The 20,413-nt window shown below is 43.8% G+C and overlaps 1 long non-coding RNA gene and 1 pseudogene across 4 annotated transcripts in view; one reads left to right on the forward strand and one right to left on the reverse strand.

The window, feature by feature from the left end:
- The window catches only part of LOC126526474 (uncharacterized), a 57,216-nt gene extending 53,159 nt beyond the window's left edge, over positions 1-4,057 (reverse strand). The window contains exons 1-2 of one of the 4 annotated variants that reach the window (XR_011896169.1): positions 3,799-4,057; positions 82-369 (exon numbers count right to left, since the gene is read on the reverse strand). This is a non-coding gene — a long non-coding RNA (uncharacterized lncRNA). The remainder of the gene's footprint in view (positions 1-81; positions 370-3,798) is intronic. The other 3 variants (XR_011896171.1, XR_011896168.1, XR_011896170.1) reach the window with 3 other exon arrangements.
- Positions 4,058-4,118: 61 nt separating this feature from the next.
- Positions 4,119-20,413, forward strand: part of LOC126529405 (uncharacterized) — a 37,013-nt pseudogene continuing 20,718 nt past the window's right edge.

Raw genomic sequence — 20,413 nt, forward strand, 5'->3', positions numbered from 1 at the left:
AACACAGCATTGTGGACTTGGGAGCACCGTTAACGTTACGCCGTTGTCTCTAACTGAAGAGACTAAATGCTGGTCACTAACCTGTGCGATCAGAAAAAATTTGATCAGCATCCGTGCTCGTTAGGTGCTTCCAAGTCCACTGAAGGGAACGTCGAAAAGGCTGCTGCTTTTATCCGGGTGCCACGATGTCTCCGTCGACGTTACCGTGCTGGTCAGGTGGTCCCAGTGCAGTGCACGTGGTACAGCTTCCTGCGACTTGTTTTGTCCGATGAAGCCAGCAGGGCAGACAGCCGGAGGTAGCAGTAGATAGGCCTGATGCAGCGCATGCTCAGACCCTGCGTTGACGAATCCGGTCCTCGACAGCACGATCTGTGCGATCAGAAAAAATTTGATCAGCATCCGTACTCGTTCGGTGCTTCCAAGTCCACTATGATATATGCAACTGAGTCTGTGTTAAATAATAATATGCAAGATAACAGATTATAATTGTATACTGGGAGTCATTTGACACAACTGTATTACAACTAGTTTCCATGTAATAACATGAAAATTTCTATATGTATTTGTGTTTAAAAAACTCTTATATCCACACTTTCTGCGTAATTGTATTGCTACACCAGCCGCTTCCGTGCCTGTCTGGGAGACCGGAACTTTGTCAAGCCGAAGAGATTTCGGCTTTTTTCCCGGCTCTCCCTTTTTCACCTTGTATCCAGTGGTAAAAATAAAAATCATGATGATGATGTAGCAGAATATGATCACAGAACTGAAATGCCACTGTACTGAATTTTGTTAAACTGAAAGGCATTTGCATTGGGTTGAATGGGGTTTCGATGGGGGATACAAAAAAAGTTCGTACAGCTGAATAATTTGCTTAAGTGACGTTCAAGTGGTAGTTTACTGTATATTGGTTTTCTTGGATAAAAGATTTAGTTGGAAACAGTGCCTTGTATGTCCTCATTTTTTCTGAAACATTGCTCGATGAACAAGAGGCGCAAAAAGACGCCTTTCTATTTTGTCTCTTCCGACCTAACTGGCATTTGGCGAATACCTCTTGCGTGCGGGAGAAAGTAAGGAAGGGGGGGGGTATATTGGAAAAAATTTGGCAGTGTCTGGCTCCTCCTGGGGTGGTGTTAGAGGTGCGTATGAACCACTGCTTAGATAAATCGAACTCGGTACCTTTTTCTCAGTACAAACATTCGTGAATGTTAACTTCTTATTCTAGCAGTTTAAAAATGTCTGGACAGGCCCTATATCACAATGTCCCAAGCCTCCTATTTTTTTATTTAAAAGGACTTGAAAGCATTCGAACTTCAATGTTAATGAAAAGAATGTTACAACTTTCAATAGCAAGGGATTGCTATTATCAAGACTCCACAAAATGATGCAAAAAGGGCTGTTCTGCCATGAACAATTTTCAATATTGTAATTCTGAGAAGCGGTTATTAAGTTTTGAGGAGAAAGTTTGTTGAATGTATGTTCCAGCTTGTAAACCACGCACAAACTATTTGAGGGCGGTAAGAAGATTCTCTATTGTTTAATATCAAGAGTTGACAAACAGCCACAGTTCAGCAATGTCATGTGTTTTCTCATTTTGAAGAGCAAAAATTATTTCAACATATCTGAGCTATCAACACTACAATAGTAATGACGCTAGCCGTTAATCAAGTGGGGGACCAAGATTACAATTTTTTTTTCAGGGTGGGGGGCTCAGCCCCCCCCCCCCCCCTGAAAATCTCCGGAGGGGGCTCGGGCCCCGGAGGCCCCCACATAGTCACCATCTATACTGCTATGTTAACATGGATGGTATTATATGTGCATTTCTCAAGTGAATAAATTAAACAAAGTACACGTAGTTCATTTTCATGGGAAGCAACATTGAAGCAATCAATTTTGCGTCTTTCCATTTTAAGGTGAAAGCCTTAGATGCCTATGCTTTAAGGTCTCATTGTGAGGTACAGAAAATATCATGTGACCCAAGGAAGGCCAGAAGCGAACGAAAACATGTCCAGCCATGTATAAGACATGATTAATGATTATCAGAGTTATCACTATGTGGTACCTGTTTCCAAGTTCCTGTGATGATGTCAAAGGTTATTTCAGATACACCGCTTCATCACTATCATTATATACCGTTCTTTCATATGTGAATGCATAGCTTGTAGAAGACAGGTAGGTAGAACCATAATGCAGAATGGACCATTTGTTAAAGAATTGGTTTTCTTCAAATGACGATCCATCTATAAGATTTTTATAATGAGTGGGACATTGCACCAAACTGGTAGCCCATGACGGTGAGTTGCTCATTGTTACCAACCTTCTAGTGAAAAAAATATACTTTCGAAGAACTCCCAAGAAAAGAAATGTATAGATATATATAGAGTGAAATGCACATTATTGCAGGGACCTGAACTTTAATCAAAGTGGTGACAATAGTGGTCAAAGTTTTCTTATTATTTGTACTAATGCAATGTGAAGATGGGGATCACGATCCTGGCAACGAAAAATGAAAATCAATGATGACAGCGGTCAATGTCAGCTTAAAGAACTGTGTGGACAGACAGACATGGGAAACCAGCACTCACGTGGTGTCGGAGCAAAGCTGGAACTTATGGCTCAGCCAAATAACTTATAAGGGCTGTGGCGCACACGATAGCTGCGCGCGGGTATGATATACTAGAAATCATCAAGCAGCATCTGCCACATGGTGTTAGCGCATGCTGCCTGCACTAATAGATCTCCCACCGAGCTCCTACATCTATACGAATACACAGCTACAAAATGCATGCCGAGATGCAGGATCCATCCAGTAAAGGGAACAAATTCGCCAGTCGCTTAATATGACATTGACCGACACCTACAGAAGTCGCTTAATCATTTAAATAATTAGGTGAGAATGACTTGGTTCGACAGGCAAGGTTCTGACTGGTGTTGTCGCTTTTTGTGACTGTTGTCGCGGATCGCTTTTTAAGTCGCGACGATAGATTGGATTTTTTACAAGCACTGCTCCAGGAGGGCACATGCAACCGGAGGCCTCAGGAGAGGACCTGAGGTTATAATAAAGCAGGCGGCGCAGGATCCCCAGGGCACCCAAGGGGTAGTGGGGAGATCAAAGCTGGAAGCAGGATGGCCCGTAGGATTGGAGTGGCGGAGGCCTAAGCGTGCTGGACTTAAAATAAATATTATTACGTCCAGCCGCCAACTTGTGACGCCAAGACTTCTGCAACAGCAGTCAGAAGTTTGCCGTTTGACATACTAAGGCAGCAGCGGAAGCGGACGAAGACACAGAAACGTGAAAAAGAGACCCCACGCTACAAGTTAGTAGTATTTTAATATTTAAATTATGGCAATTGAATAACGCGCAACTGAGCCCTCTCGAAGCGTTCGACGCATGGAAAAATTCGCGAGGACGGTAAGATACCAGTGTGACAGGGGCACAAACAAGGAACGAAAACGCACACACAGGGCAAACTGTGAAGATGCTATATATTTTGCTATATATGTAATATATGCTATATCTATCAAGTGACTAGTGCCATGCTATAATCTTCAAAGGCCGCAATGCTTTCGCAATGAAATTGTTGACAGTGTGCGCTGTGTGTGTATCTTGTGTTCCGGCTCACTGCTCATCGCGATCACGCCCGATCCTGATCGAATTTCGCGGTCGTGATTGCCTTCTTTGGACAAAATGAGCGAGAGACCCAATAACAGTCGAGAATTTCGAACCGGATCGGTGCCGATCGCGATGAGAAGTATACGTGTGACACTGGTAGTGACAGGGCAACGCCATATCATACTCGCCTTCACGGGAGACCACTGACCAAACGACAACAATCGTTCGCGCCAGTGCACTGCGCCAGCAACACCCAAGGAGACGCACGAGGAAAACTTGTACGCGACGCTCAGATCGCCAGCCGACACATCGCAAAATGCCGGCACGCCAGGGCACGCCTAGGGACAGAACGACCAAAGAAACTGCTCCTCCGTGGTACCTAGGCAAAGGGAGAAATTTCAAGCGCGAAAGCCCCCAGATTTTCTCTCTCGCACCCGCTGAAACGACTGGCCAATCCCGTGAACTGGCGTTTCCTCTAATGACCGTCTCGTGCAACAGGGCGGCGCCCTAGAGGTTCCCACTTTTGCGGCCCAGCTTTTCCCCTAGAGTCGTTCTACCAACTCTATGTCTGCTTCGAATTCACGCGCGCGCATTGCATGCGCCTCCCCATCGACCCACTGATGCTACTTTAGTACACTCATTTATTTTGTGAGTGAGCTGTCATGCTGTGTGTACGTGGTGAGCGAGCAGGTAAACTCACTTCCCTGCTGCTGTCGCTTACGAGCACCTTCAAAGGTAAACATGGATGAGCTCACGAATCAGCTTATTATGGACGTCAGACTCTGGAGTTTTGCAAGACATGTAGCGCCACCTGCCGTTGCGAAGAGGCAGTAATTGAGTAGTGCGAAGCCCGACTCCCTTGCTAAGTTGCCTATGCAGATAGCAACTGCGAAACAACGATTTAACTAGATTTTGGTCCATATTGCGAGTGTTTTGCGCATTTAACACCCAGACAGAGAGCTATGAATTTCTACGCTAGTCGGACGCGCCGCCGAAGTGCCATAAAGCGCTTGCTGGCTCACTCTTCAGACTGATGGCGGAAGCGACGGCAACCACGATAGCTCCGCGCGCTACGAAGAAACGCCGCAATCGACGCTACTGTTGTGTTGTAAATCGCCATGAACGTGAAGGGCAGGATAACAACGTTCAGTTTTACCGATTTCCATTGCGATCGTATGAAGGGGAAAGGCGAGAGCGCTGGATACGGGCCGTTCAACCTGTTGGTTAATCGGATTATTTGCATTCCCCACAACACAGCGGCTCGCATGAGAAAGTGCGACAATTTTGTTATTCTGTAATTGTGTTGCGTGGCCCTGACGGAGGACCGTGGTAACCATGCGAAAACTCAAGCATCTGCAGCCGCCACTTCGTTAGTAACAGAAAAAACAACGTTGCGAACCATCCTGCTTATGTACCATCGATATCTCCACCTTTTAACAGACGTCCGCGTCCGCATGACTCAACAAGTGGAACGGGAAGATTTGGCAGGTCAGCTTAACCAAACATTTTGGTTCGTTTATGAATTCAAAATCCTGTTCTAGAGCACCGTCGTATCGCGAGCACATTTCTACTTTCGGTATTTTGCATGTCCTGCGCCGATACAACAAGCACGCTTCGCAATGTACTGAGCCTGCTCGACTGCGTTTTTCAAATGTGAGCAATAAAGTTGCTGTATAGGAGCACTGGATGAGTAATTGCGAGGTAACGCATGTGTGTAAAGAAAAAAAATGTCGCGTTTATTTACATTTATTTGTGCGCGCTTGTTGCTCGAAGCGTCTGCGAAAAGTTCAAATTAAGGTACTGAGCGATGCTGTAGCTCCTGCGAGAAAGAAAGATGCAGCGCGTAGGCACTGTAGGAAGCTTACTTTCGTTATGATAGCTGTTTGCTGCCTTGGAAACCGTTTTCTGTCTGCTGCCCTGGAAAAGGCTATTAAAAGATTTGCTCTCTGTAAATAATTGCGAGACAAAACATTACGATAAAATGCATAAAAATATAGGAGATACTTAAGTCTTGTGTTCAGGACATATTCAATATGAACCAATTTGAAATGCTTAGATTTTTATGCTGATATGCCTATAGACAAACCTGATGCTCTCCGTACTTGCGAGTTGCAGCACGCCGAAATAACACTTGAGACTTTATTTTATATTGTACACGTACTTCGCCCTGCTGAGCTTCCTTTTCGAAGCGTGGATAGGCGGAAGAAGTTTTCCAGGTCCTTGATTTTTAGGAAACCGTGCCTCAACACAAACGAAAGAGAAGGGTCCATTGTGGTCTATGCACCTTCGCTTGCGGACAGCTCTTCTTGCACTACCCAGTTAGCGCCAAGGCTGCGATGGGGGCGCTGGTGACGGGTTTTTCCGCAGCGCCGCCTGGGCAGAGTCTGAGGTCTATACCTACGTCCGTTGCTTTCCTTGAAGGGCTCGGTGAAGGGCTTGCGGTGTTGTAGCATGTTGTAGCAGCACCTTTGTACACATGAAGGAGAAAAGGTGCGGGGGAACAGGAGGACTTTGTTTTTGCTCTGGCGGCCTCGCTCCATCCAGTGCTTCAGTGCCGAGCCTTCTAAATTGGCGCCTCCCGCCTTGTAACAATATGTCATGCGCGTAACTTTGCATCTGTGGTCGACGTTGTAATAACACTGATACGGTATATTACACAGGTAGTCTGTCTGCTGTTTTTAGGACATCTATTACGAGCTACCCGGACGAACTCTACACACTCGTGATGTTTACAGCTAAACGAACATTTTTCCTGCCTGCGCGAGGAGCACATGTTGCACTTTGCGGCAGTCACGCGGTGAAGTGCTCAATGCCTGGATGTTTGTACCCTCATTTGTCTAATTTGTTTTACTTTGCCACTGCTGTCGTTACAGCTTCTGCTGATGTTAATTGTGCCCGTCAAGATCTAGCCGATCTCTGCACCTTTGACAACAATTAGCTGCAAGTGCTGATTGCTGCTGGTTGGCTCAGTCCAGAATCTGGCAGCTATATCCATTTGCTCAAGGCATGCTGATGCTTCTAATACTTGAGCTGCTACTATAAAGGAAGATTGAATTAAATGTTGTTTGAGTGATGCGTGACACCCTATCACTGTTGTGCTATACAGGTGGCAAGGCATCTTCAGATTTAGGCCATGAAGGCTGGCCAGTTATCTGTTGGAAGTTCCCACAATGCATTAAATGCACATATAATATTGTCTAGGCCAGAACTCTTATAATACTGTGGTGCCCTTGGTGCCTGATGCCATCACAAAAGAAACTAGAAGAATCCAGAAAATTTGTGTCCAGCTAATAGCTCATGAGGAATCGCATAATACAGGTCTTCAACGTCCTGTGAAAACGCGTACACATTGCTCCAAGTTCCTTGTTCCAAAGTCAGCACGACTTCTCTAGAGCTCCGCACAAGGAAAGGGTCATCTAGCGGTAACTGGCATAAATGGTGCTTCAGGTAGTGCCCTACTTACATCTGCCATGTCTTCTTCTCTGAGACAATAGCCTTAAATGGGCAGTCAGGCCTCGTGACGGAGTGCTCAGCGCCATTAGGAACAAAATCGAAGACTTTGGTGAAGTTAGGTTCAGTTGTGCAACCGGAGTGAATAGTGGCCAGTTTTTAGAACTGTTGAACTTTTATCTTCATTCCACTGTCGTTAGTTTCAACAACCAACAGTATGTACAATGCAAGGGTATTTGCATTGGATCGTCACTCGCTCCTATTCTTTCAGACATCTTTCTCGGCGCCTTTGACAAGTGTGTAAATAGCATTCTGAATCAGTCATGTGCTCCTTCTATAATGAGGTATGTCGATGACTACTCGGTGGTCATTAACGAGGTTCCAGGGTCTAGGCTAGATGACACTGTAGAATCTATAATTAACACATTTAGACATGCATCGGAGGCTCTAAACTTCACGTGCGAAAGGCCTTGTGATAACAGCATTCGCTTTCTGGACCTCAATCTCACTCTAATGAACACGCATGTCTTTTTTGAATACCAGCCGAGGGTGAACAAGCAGCTATTTTCATACGACAATGCGCACTACAAGCTAGTAAAAAGAACAGTTGCAATGACTTGTCTAAAAGAAGCTCTAAATAAGTCTTGCAATCACAAAGTAGAAAGCAGTTTCAATAACCAGGTTTCAAGGCTACGCCTAGCCAGTTTCACTTCACTCTTGATCTCTAGCGTCTGTGATAAGCTTCTTCAAAAGATCAAACAGGCAAGAGAGGGCACTAACACAAAAAAGCCATTTGATAGGAAGAGAGTACATGTGATTCCATATAGGCACAGGGTGTCCTCAAGAAGGCGGCGCAAAGGCACAGTGTTAATCGTCTCTTCAGTGCACCGTGTAAGTTGGCCAAGATATGCCCTATGCTGACAAAGGCAAAACCCGAACCATGCGTTAAGAAACATGCAGCGCAGTGCACGGCTTGCAAAAGTAATGTATACGAGATACCCCTAAGTTGCCAACAGGTTTATATCGGCAAAACCGGAAGGTGTTTTAATGAAAGGGCGCGTAAGCACAATTGGGCCGTAGATAACAATGCGGGGGGCCATCTGGCAGAACACTGTAAACGTCACAATTGCCGCCCGTATCTTTGTGACATCAGGTTTCTGGCACGGTCTAGAGATATACTAGAACGGGAGATATTAGAAGCTTTCTACGTTGCAAAGGCCGAGGGCACGTGCATTAGCTGCCCTTCAGTGATGCTTACCGAAGAGATAGCATTTGTAATCAGATAGGGAGGTCGGGATGTCACGATGGGCCATTCTAGGTTCTATCCATTTAAAAGCCTGTTTCTTCAAAAAAACATTTAGTTGGAAGTAGCGCCTTGTCCGCCGTACATGTACCCCTTTTAGTCCGCGTCTTCGTAGCGCTCTATCCTTCAAGTATGCAAAACCAACTCACCCACATCAAGCTTCTGCTGCTTCCCCATAAAAAACTTACAAAAGTTTATGGTGCAGGAGCTTTTCATTGTTATAACCGATATATTGTTGAAACCGGTATAGTTATAAGTGGGTTCGACTGTACATCTCTCTTGCGGTGGTGCAAAGTAAAACAAGAACACTGCGGACATTCTGTCTACGTGTTATATTATTTCACTAAAGTTTAGTTCGTCTCTTGAGACAATAGATTACACAAATAACACATGTTGCCTTGAATAATTCTTGAAGTGTCACATGTCACTATGAGCAACCCCACAGCATACACATGTACGTAGGTGCTTTTGCTGATATAAGTCATCCTCTCATCTTGGGGCGCAGGCCCGTGAGGAAAAGGGCAAACGGTGTTTAGTTTGAAATGCGAGGTCTTTCTGCGGTGTGTAGTGATGTAATTTTAGCATCCTTGATTATAAGCGCACATTGTATGCACTGCGCTTGTCAACTCAAAATGGCCAGACCTCGAGGGGCCCCTTAATACAAAAGCAAAGGAGAATTGGGTGGGGTAACAAGTGACTCGCAATTATGTAATGAATTCTAGAATAAGGAAATGAGAGATGTGCCAGACTTCATGGAGAAAAATTGCCCTTGAGTTACGAACACCTTCTTCTGGAAGGGGAATAACAGGAAGTGGGCCTGGAAAAGTCGTAATGGGGACACAAGAAATGAAACAGATTTCATGCTCTGTTCCAACCTTAGCATAGTGCAAGTTGTAGAAGTGTGAGGTAGGGTAAATAGCAGTGATCAGAGGCTAGAGAGGTCCTGGATTGTTCTCAATTTGAAGAGAGAAAGACCAAATTAGTTAAGAGGAAACAGGCCAGCCAACCTAGACACAGTCAGGGTAAATGTGGATGACAAGACAGGGGTAATTGGAGATCACTGGGAGAGGCTGCTCAGGGTCATTGAACAGTGGCACATACCGAGTGACCCAACTTAGCATCAAAGAAGTTTGTTGAATAGCAGCACGTACAGATTGTTACATGCTTGGTGACCGAAGTTTCTCCGGCAGTTAGTTTTGAACCCAGTTCCCAGGGACAGCGCCGCAACTAAATGCTCTACCCATTTGACCATAGACTACACACCGTCCCAAGTTGGCAGGAAAGAGGTTATGTGCGGTTATACATACGTACAGACCTACCGCTAAGTAGGTAAAGTTCTTAAAGAACGCTATTGCATTAAAAATGAACTTGGGACAAGCAATGTAATGTGTAGGGCAGGTAACCGACGGCCTATCGGGGTTACTGAATTTGTACCAACGGAACTGACGTGCAATCGTGGACAGCAGACAGGTAGTGTGAGGAAATAGAAAATTTACTAGCACGGGATGGTATCATCTGGCACAAGACATGGGGTGAATGGAGATCCTACAGTTGGCATTAAATAGGCTCATGACAATGACCTTAGGATGTTGCAATAACTTTTCATTAGTTGGACTACATCAATAGCTTTAAAGTGCATGAGACAAAAAAGTGTCTCAAATATATTCTGCTGTCCTAAGCCTTCCACAAGAAAGAGGTTGCCCTGCCTTCGAGTATTCAATGTGGATTGTCCTTTGTAGCCCTTCAGAAATACTGAGCCGGAAGGGTTATTTTGTGTTCCTTGGCTATGCATTGTGAAGTTCCCCTGTATTTGTTCTATTGTATCTACCTCTTGCTCTTGATGCTGTAACAGGACTGCAATCGCCCCACTTGTTTTTTGCAGGCCTCACAAATGAGATGAGCCTAGCTGAAAGCATCACTGCCAAAATGGCATGCCACACCCCTTCAAAGGTCGTTGGTCAGGTCGATGTTGGCATGCAGTGCAGCTTGCCTCTGGCTGACAAGTCTGTCGGCTGCTCGTTGAAACCAGGGAGCGAGTCTAGGAGCGTGCAGACCACGGAGGCAGTGGAACAGTTAAGCTCCACCTCAGGTAAGCAGTGACCGGCACTTCTCTTACATTCGCTTGCTTGTGTGAGTGTGGTAAATGGCCAAGTCTGCCTAGCTTGGCACGACTTGCTCAAGTGTGTGTAACATGCTGCTGAGGACAAATTAGCAGGTTTTTTATTCTTGTCAGTATACTTATTGAGGCAAAATGCAAGAATAATGCTCTACTGAGCACATTGAAGCACCTTAGATTGCAGAGCTTAATGCAGAGCCATCTTGACCTGGTGTCAAGATGGCTCTGCACATTGAAGCACCTTAGATTGCAGAGCTTAATGCAGAGCCATCTTGACCTGGTGTTGTTGTAGCCCTTACATCGCTTTATGATAACCTTACACCCAGTGAGTCTTTTAGTTATGTATAGATCAGTGTATGAGTGTAAGAACATGAATATAGATCAATGCAGAATGTAAGTTGACCTCTGGGTTTGATGTGAATAAAACTCAAACAAAATTATTTAATGCAGTCAACTATAAAACATACCTTGTCTTGTCAATATGCTCATTCATTGAGGGAGGCAAATACTGCTCGGGAAATGTAAGGATTCTTGTCCTGGGACAGGTTTTGGTCACAACATCCCCCAGCACATCATTGGTGATGACTAAGCTGGGCTGGCAAGGCAAGGTGCATGCAAGCAATCACTTCAGGCGATCTGTACAAGTCTTGAGATGAACGCTGGCTATACATTGGTTTGGGTCCTCTCCCATCGATAGCAGCTTCAGGTTTTCTGTGCCGTGTTTACAGACTGCAGTGGCCGATGGGACCTCTCTCTCTTTTGGACCACCAGTTTGTCCCAGAGGATAGTTATTCTTCCTCAGCAGTCTTGTTACAATGTGCTATCCACCTTTGCTGATGTGAAAAGGGAAGCCTCTTTCCTCCGAGAAATGGGGCACTAGTCAGCAATTCAAGTGCCTTTGCAATGAATTGAATCTGCTGTCATCAGGAGAACTTGTGCACGGTGCTGACAAAAGAATTCTATCACAGTGTGTTCAAGTTGACTGTCAACAGGGTAGCAGTTTGCACTACAAAGCCTCCAGTGAAAATCGACATTTGCTCTATTTTACATTCTATTCACAGAAATGGAACGATGCACTGCCACAATCTTACTTTGACTATGACAAACTGACGCATAATCAAAATTGACATAGGTAATGCAGTTCCTTGTCATGAAGAGTGATAAATGGTTCACTGATACATGCTTTGTCCCTAATCTTTGTATTGCGAGCTTCGGCATTTTCCCTTGTCAATTGGCTTACGTGTTTAAAAATGAAACTAGTTTTTTTAAATTCGGCGCGTCAACCGCACGACTTGCAGTGCTCCGGGAGATGAAGTGGAGCAACCCCTTGAAGAGAGAGCTCATGCTCCCGAAGTCAAACATTCACACATCGCTTTGTGATCGCATCGCTACCACAAGATAATGGAATGGCACACACAACCTGCGTAGCAAAAGTCATGTACCTGTTCACATGTTTGACAGTGCATTTCCCCTTCACTTGCTTATCCTTCAGCAAATTATCAACGGGCATATGCAACCTATCTTATGTTTCGCAGAAAAACGAACATTGCTCATTGAGGATAAGAGAGCAAGCTTGGTCCTAGCATTTTTAGCGTTTTCTAAGAGTGATAAGAATCCCAGAGAGTAGTTACACACTCCACATTCTCCCATTTGTGATTTTTTAGCTTTCTGGAAAAAAAAAAACTCTTCTAAGCGGACTTCACAACCGGCGACATAAAGCATTCAAATGCAGAAATATTGAGTAAATTAAAGAGGGCCATTAGTAGTTCCTTGTTTCATCCTACCTAACATCACCATGAAGATCTCAATAAAAAAAGGCAGCTTGTTATTAAATTTAGCATCTGTGTTCTTTTTTCGCATTTCATAATAACTCGTAACTGATTTTGTTTTACTTGTGCAGCGTCAAGGCCCTGTATTTCTCCATCCACTGCCAAACGTGACAACTCAAGGCGAGGATGCCTCCACCGATGTCACCTGTGTGACTATGAGGCTGATGAACTATTTCTTCTGGAAGCACATGCCAGCGTCCATACTGCCAAGAAGCCATTTGAGTGCCCTTCATGCCCTCGGAGGTACTCGGACAAATACAGGTTAAAATTTCACCTGCGCAGCCACCCAGGCAAGAAGCCACATCACTGCCCTTCATGTTCTCGGAGCTTCTCACGCAAGCATAGCCTGAATGCCCATGCAATCACCCACACCGGAGAGAAGCCATATCAGTGCACTTCATGCTCTCGGGGCTTTTTTCACAAAAGCCGCTTAATTGCTCACATGCACAGCCACACAGCTGAGAAGCCATATCAGTGTCCTTCATGCTCTCGGAGCTTCTCACGAAAGAGCTACCTCAATGACCACCAGCGCATCCACACAGGCGACAAGCCATTTAAGTGCCCTTCATGCTCCGAGAGCTTCTCACTCAAGGTCCACCTGGAAGCTCACCTGTACACCCACACAGGTGAGAAGCCATATCAGTGCCCTGCATGCTCTCAGAGCTTCTCACGCAAGTGGTACATGAAAGTCCATATGTGCACCCACACAGGTGAGAAGCCGTATCAGTGCCCTTCATGCTCTCAGAGCTTCTCGGTAAAGCACCACCTGGAAGCCCACCTGCGCACCCACACAGGCGAGAAGCCATATAAGTGCCCTTCATGCTCTCAGTGCTTCTCACGCAAGTGTTACATCAAAATCCATATGCGCACCCACACAGGCGAGAAGCCATATCAGTGCCCTTCATGCTCTCGGAGGTTCTCATTTAAGTCCAACCTCCGGAGACACATGAGGCAGGAAGCCATTTCAGTGCCCACTCTGCTTTCAGAGATTCTCGTTACAGAATGCCCTGAAGACACACCACTGCATTCATACAGGTGACTGGCCATATAGTTTCACCATCTGCTCCAGGTCCTCATCACTTGAACAGACTTAAAAGAGCACAGCACCATGATACTGTAGGGTAGGTCAACAATCTCTTTGAACTAGAGTCTCAATTAAAAATCTACATACGTGCAGCATGTTACGTAGTGTTCAACAGCATCAGGTAGCACAAGTGTCTCCACATGCTCCTAAGCGGAAGCTTTCGCTCGGGCCCCACTCCTATGCTCCCTATATATACTCATGTAAAACACAGTAATGCTTTTCTTAGATAACCAGTGGGCCAATCATAAGGAAATTTCTTACATCTGAGACATAAGACTGAATTCTGGCGACTGCCGGAAGCAGATTTTTGGTTGAAGGCCTGAATGTTATAACAAGAATTTACAAAGATTGTTCAGCTTGAAAAAAACATTGAAGCACAATGTTTATAAATTTGTAGCTCTGCACCTGGAATAGGTATCATAGTTCTGTAAGCTGTATATGATAATCATCCAAAGCGTACAAATTTGTTGGATCAATTTATATCTTTCGCGAACTTGTTACATTGTTTACGGGGACTTTGTAAATGTCATCATCATCAGCCTATATTACATCTACTGCAGGTTGAAGGCCTCTCCCTGTGACCGGCAATTACCCCTGTCCTGCGCCAACTGATTCCAACTAGCACCTGCGAATTTCCTAATTTCATCGCTCCACCTAGTCTTCTGCCGTATTTGACTGCGTTTCCCTTCTCTTGGTACCCATTCTGTTACCCTAATGGTCCAACGGTTATCTAACACATTGCATAACCTGCCTGGCTCCATTTTTTTCTCTTAATGTGAATTAGAATATCAACTATCCCCATTTGCTCTCTGATTCAAACTGCTCTCTTTCTGTCTCTTAATTCATTTCTTTCTTTCATTTCTGTCTCTTAATGCATTCTTTGTTCCATCGCTCTTTGCGCGGTCCTCAACTTATTCTCAAGCTTCTTTTTCAATCTGTAAGTCTCTGCCCCATATGTCAGCACCAGTAAAATGCATCGATTGTGCACCTTCCTTTTCAATGATAATGGTAAGCTTCCAGTCAGGAGCTGACAATGCTTTCCATATGCAATCCAACCCATTTTTATTATTCTATGAATTTCCTTCTTATGGTCAGGTTTCCTTGTGATTAGTTCACCTAGGTAAACGTACTCCTTCACGGACTCTAGAGGCTGACTTGCGATCCTGAACACTTGTTCTCTTGCCAATCTATTCATCATTATCTTTGTCTTCTGCTTATTTATCTTCAACCCCACTTTTACATTCTCTCTGTCAAGGTCCTCAATAATTTTTTGTAAATCGTCTGCTATCTTGCTGAATAGAACAATGTCATCGGCAAACCGAAGGTTGCCAAGGTATTCGCTGTCGATCCTTAATCCTAAGCCTTCCCAGTTTATGCCTTTCCAGTTGGATGAAGCTTGAATGCTTCATCCAAGCATGCAGTGGAGAGATTGTTTCCCCTCTCTGACCCCTTTCTTAATAGGTTTCTTTCTACTTTTCTTGTAAAGAATCAAGGCAGCTGTGGAATCTTTGTAGATATTTTCCAGAGATATTCACACATGCCTCCTGTACTCCTTGATTATGTAATGCCTCTGTCTGCTCGTATCTCTCCTGAATCAAATGCCTTTTCGTAACCTATGAAAGTCATGACAGATGTGATCCATTGTATAGAATATCCCTTCCTGAAACCTGCCTGTTCCATTGGTTGACTAAAGTCCAGTGTTGCCCTTATTCTACTGGAGATTATTTTGGTGAATATTTTGTATAATACTGGGTGTAAGCTAATGGGCCTATAATTTTTCAATTCTTTAATGTCTCCCTTTCTATAGATTAGTATAATGTTTGCATTCTTCCAGTTTTCTGGGACCCTTGCAGTCGATAGACGCTTTGTATAAAGAACCGCCAGTTTTCCAAGCATTATGTCTCCTCCATCTTTCATTAAATGGACTGTTACTCTGTCTTCTCTTACCGTTCATCCTTGTTTCATGACTTGTAAGGCCCTTCTGACTTCATCGCTAGTTATAGGAGGAGTTCCTGTATCCTGTTCATTACTGTTTCTAATTGAGGCATCCTGACTCCTCTGGGTACTGTACAGGTCAGTATAGAATACTTCCGCTGCTTTTACTATATCTTCGAGATTGCTGGTGATATTACCCTGCTTATCTTTCAGTGCATACATCTTGGTTTGTCCTATGCCAAGTTCCATTCTCACCGATTTCAGGCTGCGTCCATATTTTACGGCTTCTTCTGTCTTTCTCACATTATAGTTTCGAATATCTCTTACTTTTGCCTTGTTGATCAGTTTTGACAGTTCCGCGAATTCTATCCTTTCTCTTGAGTTGGGCACTTTCATTTTTTGTCATTTCTTTATTAGGTCTTTTGTTACAGAAGAGAGCTTGCCTACGAGTTACCTTGGTGCCTTGCCTCCCACTTTAATTGCTGCATATGCAGTCAACCTAGTTACGGTTTCATTCATTAGCTCTATGTCATCATCATCTCTCTGTTCTAAGGTGGCATATTTGTTTGCAAGTACCAGCCTGAATTTGTCTGTTTTTACCCTTACTGCCTCTAGGTCGATCAGTTTCTTGAGCAATTTAGCTCTTTCTCCCTTCAAACTGAGGTGAATCCTAGCCCTCACTAACCTATGATCACTCCACTTTACCCTACCTATCACTTCTACATCCTGCACTATGCTGGGGTCAGCAGAGAGTATGAAGTCAATTTCATTTCTTGTTTCACCATTAGGGCTTTTCCAGGTCCACTATCTGTTGCTTCGCTTCCTGAAAAATGTTTTCATTAGTAGAAGCTTATTCCTTTCTGCGAATTATAAAAGCATCTCTCCTCTAGCGTTCCTGGAATCGACACCGTTGTTGCCAATTGCTTGTTCACCAGCCTGCTTTTTCCCCCACTTTTGCATTGAAGTTGTCCATTACTACAGTTTATTGAGTTTGCAATTTTCTCATTGCTGATTCAACATCTTAATAAAGCCGATCTACTTCCATATTATCGTGACTGGATGTTGGAGCATAGGCTTGTACTCTTGTTAAGTTTGATTGCGACCGCTGCTCCCTCATTATCATTGAAAAGGAAAGTATACAATCAGTGCATTTTACCGGTGCTAACATATGGGGCAGAGACTAGGAGACTGACAAAGTAGTAGCTTGAGAACAAGTTAAGGACCGCACAAAGAGCGATGGAACGAAGAATGCTAGGCATAACATTTAAAAGACAGAGACAGAGCGGTTTGAATCAAAGATTAAATGGGTATAGACGATATTTTTACAGACATGGAGAGAAAAAAAATGGCACTAGGCAGGTCATATAATGCGTAGATCAGATAAGCATTGGACCATTAGGGTGACAGAATGGGTACCAAGAGAAGGAAAGCGCAGTAGAGGATGGCAGAAGACTAGGTGGTGCGACCAAATTAGGAAATTTGCTGGTGCTAGTTGGAATCATTTGACACAGGACAGGAGTAATTACAGATCGCAGGAAGAGGCCTTTGTCCTGCAGTGGACACAAATAGGCTGATGACGATGATGATGACTGGTACCCTCTCATTAATGCTGTAGAATTCATCAATGTTGCCTGCTATGTCCTTATGGATTAGGAATCCCACCTCGTATTGCTTCTTTTCTCAGATGACCTCTATAGCAGAGGACATTGCCGTTATTCATCAATGTATAAGCCTCACCAGTTTTTCTAATCTCTCTAAGGCCGAGGAAATCCCAAAGAATGTCTGATAGTTCCTCAAAGAGTCCTGCTATGCTAGCCTAACTCGACAGAGCTCGGCTGTTAAATGTTGACAGGGTGCCACTTATTAGTGGCATATTTGAAAGCCTTGTTTATTACATCAATTTTGTCTGCTTAGATGTCCTATTCGATGCATATTACAGAACTTTGATATAATTTTCATTGCTGAGTTAGAGTTGTAAACTTGATGGTTTCATTTTCTGAAGATTTGTGATTTTCAACAAGGTTTATTATGAAATTGATGGCCTAAATAAAAAATTCACTGTCAGCAGTGACCAGATTGTATTTCTTTTACCTGCGACAAACCTCATCAAGTTTGGTGTAGTAGTTGTCGAGAAAAACGATTTCTTCTTTCCTATGTATTTAGATGGGAGCCCCTGAGCTGAAGCTTCCTCTTAAAGGGTGCCTGAAACACTTTTTTGGAGTCGCGATGTTTTCTCTAGATCTTTTCTCAACATGTTACAGAGCAAAATGAGTTATGAGAACTGATCCACACAAAGGCTTTTATAGCTGAGAAAAATTTCAAAATACAGTTATATCTTGATATTATGAAGTGGATAAAATCAGCAATTTACTTTGTCTTATTGTGGCTTTTCATTATTTGAAAACTAATCGATGTTCTTTCCTATCTCAAAAACTACTGTTTGCATGCCCCTGCAAACTATGTATGTAATTCTATGTTGTATTATTTTTACATAACAGATGACTGAATGATCTGCTTTTTAAGCTTTCTTTTCCCAGTATTCTCATTGTTACCTATGAATTTTTTCTGTTTGACCAATTCATGTATTTGTTGGCTCTAGGTTCTGGTTTATGTGGTTCATCCTGGAATATTTGGAGCTTATTCTATTCACATTTTTTTTTTTTTACAAATGGGCACTTTTTTGGAAGAATTGATTGTTCACCAAGTTAGCTTTCGACTGTCTGTTTCATCAGAGCATCAAATAAATGCCAGTGTTTGTGAGTATTCGTTGTCTGTTGTTGGTATTTCTATACTTGAATGACAGCCTGTAATATAGGGTTCTTAGCATTTTCTTGTATCTGGGGCTGCAAGAGAAGTTGAGTGACAACAGTAGGAAGTTCATTATTAGCATAGAAAGAAGCTGTTATAGGTAACATAAATGAGTAATTTAAGTTTTCAGTCGAATGTCAAGTCCACTATGCCTAATTCATTCGTACATTTAATTGGAACTAATGTACCAACATTTCTTAAGCACTAGTATGACATATATTTGTAGAAATATTTGCATAAATTTGACATTTTGAGTTGGGCTTATGAACCTGCACTGTATAATACATTTGTGCGCAGAAGGCAAAAAATTGGGCCAATCCTGTTCTTCAAAATTTGAAAAGGTTCTTTTTGAACTTCAGTTGCGCCAGTCTCTCATCAGGAATTTCCTCACCAACAAAATTGTGCACAGGACATGCTTTTAAGATAACAAATACAAGGATTGACTTATTTTGTTAAGGGTGTGCAGATATTTGATGCTTTAAAGTACACACTTTGTAATTGCAAATATATCCTAATAGCCTTCAAACACTTAAAACATTACCAGTGCAGAAATAAACATCAAATGGAAGCAAAAGCATGATAAATGCCACCCTCGTAGGCATAGTATAGGCATAACACATGAGAGCGTGCGTAGTAGAGGCAGGATACACTTCTCAGGCAGCTAGGCTTTCCTGGCTATACAGAGACCGTGTGCGCTCTCTGAAGAGCCTTTTGTATGCGAGTGATTTCCTCATTCATTCCTTCTGCTCCATTTGTGCTTTTAATAAACAGTACTTCATAATGTGGCGATGGAACTAGAAGAATTTGCCAGTGTTATGAACACCAGGACGTGCACATTGTTTCATGCATATTTTGGTAATAGCTGTTCATTTCTTAAAACTATTTTAAACATATTCTATATTGGTTTCACTTCTGGCACTATTCAAATTTTATTGTATTCAATCTGAGAAATTACTCCTATGTTCGGCAACAACGTACCTACACCTAATAAACATGTGAGGCTTTCTTTTTCTTTTTGCAAGTTCGTCTCCTAAGGATTACCTGTACATCCACTCAGCCATTTCAGTGACACGCATACCTTCAGACTGTGGCATGTTGGACAGGAAACTCTTAGCTGTCAAATCGAAGAGGCTGATTGCGCGGTCTTTGCATAATGCATAGGGGTGAAATATCAGGACCTGACGCGTCCGCGGTTACCACTCACGCGGGACGGACTTGGAGCGGGCGCGCGTTCTCCTTCCGCGTGAACGGCGGTCGCAGCGGCGGAAGGTGGGGCAGTGGCGACCCCACCGCGGTGCGGTGGGAGGCGGAAACAGACCTCATTGCGAAGCCCGTTAGAAGAGAAGCGCGCGCTCTCCTCGAGACTGGCCGTGGCCATAACGGTTCTGTGGCGCCGTCTCGCGGCCGCAAATATGCGCGCGCATTGCATGCGCCTCCCCATCGAGGCTACTTTAGTACACTATCATTTATATTGTGAGTGAGCTGTCATGCTGTGCTTAAGTACGTGGTGAGCGAGCAGGTAAACAAACTCAATTCCCTGCTGCTGTCGCTTACGAGCACCTTCAAAGGTAAATATGGATGAGCTCACGAATTAGCTTATTATACCTACGTCCGTTGCTTTCATTGAAGGGCTCGGTGAAGGGTTTCGGTGTTGTAGCATGTTGTAGCAGCACGTTTGTACACACGAAGGAGAAAAGGTGCGGTGGGAACAGGAGGACTTTGTTTTTGTTCTGCCGGCCTCGCTCCATCCAGTGCTTTAGTGCCGAGCCCTCTAGATTGATGCCTCCCGCCTTGTAACAGTATGTCATGCGCGTAACTTTGCATCTGTGGTCGACGTTGTAATAACACTAATACGGTATATTACACAGGTAGTCTGTCTGCTGTTTTTAGAATATCTATTACGAGCTACGCGGACGAACTCTACACTCGTGATGTTTACAGCTAATAGAACATTTTTCCTGGTTGCGCGAGGAGCACATGTTGCACTTTGTGGCAGTCACGCGGTGAAGTGCTCAAGGCAGATATCCCTGCATGTTTGTACCGTCATTTGTCTAATTTGTTTTACTTTGCCACTGCTGTCGTTACAGCTTCTGCTGATGTTAATTGTGCCCGTCAAGATCTAGCCGATCTTTGCACCGTTGACAACAATTAGCTGCAAGTGCTGATTGCTGCTGGGTGGCTCAGTCCAGAATCTGGTATGTATATCCATTTGCTTAAAGCATGCTGATGCTTCTAATACTTGAGCTGCTCCAGTAAAGGAAGATTGAATTAAATGTCG

Source organism: Dermacentor andersoni, chromosome 8 (assembly GCF_023375885.2).
Source record: "Dermacentor andersoni chromosome 8, qqDerAnde1_hic_scaffold, whole genome shotgun sequence".
Lineage (NCBI taxonomy): Eukaryota > Metazoa > Arthropoda > Arachnida > Ixodida > Ixodidae > Dermacentor > Dermacentor andersoni.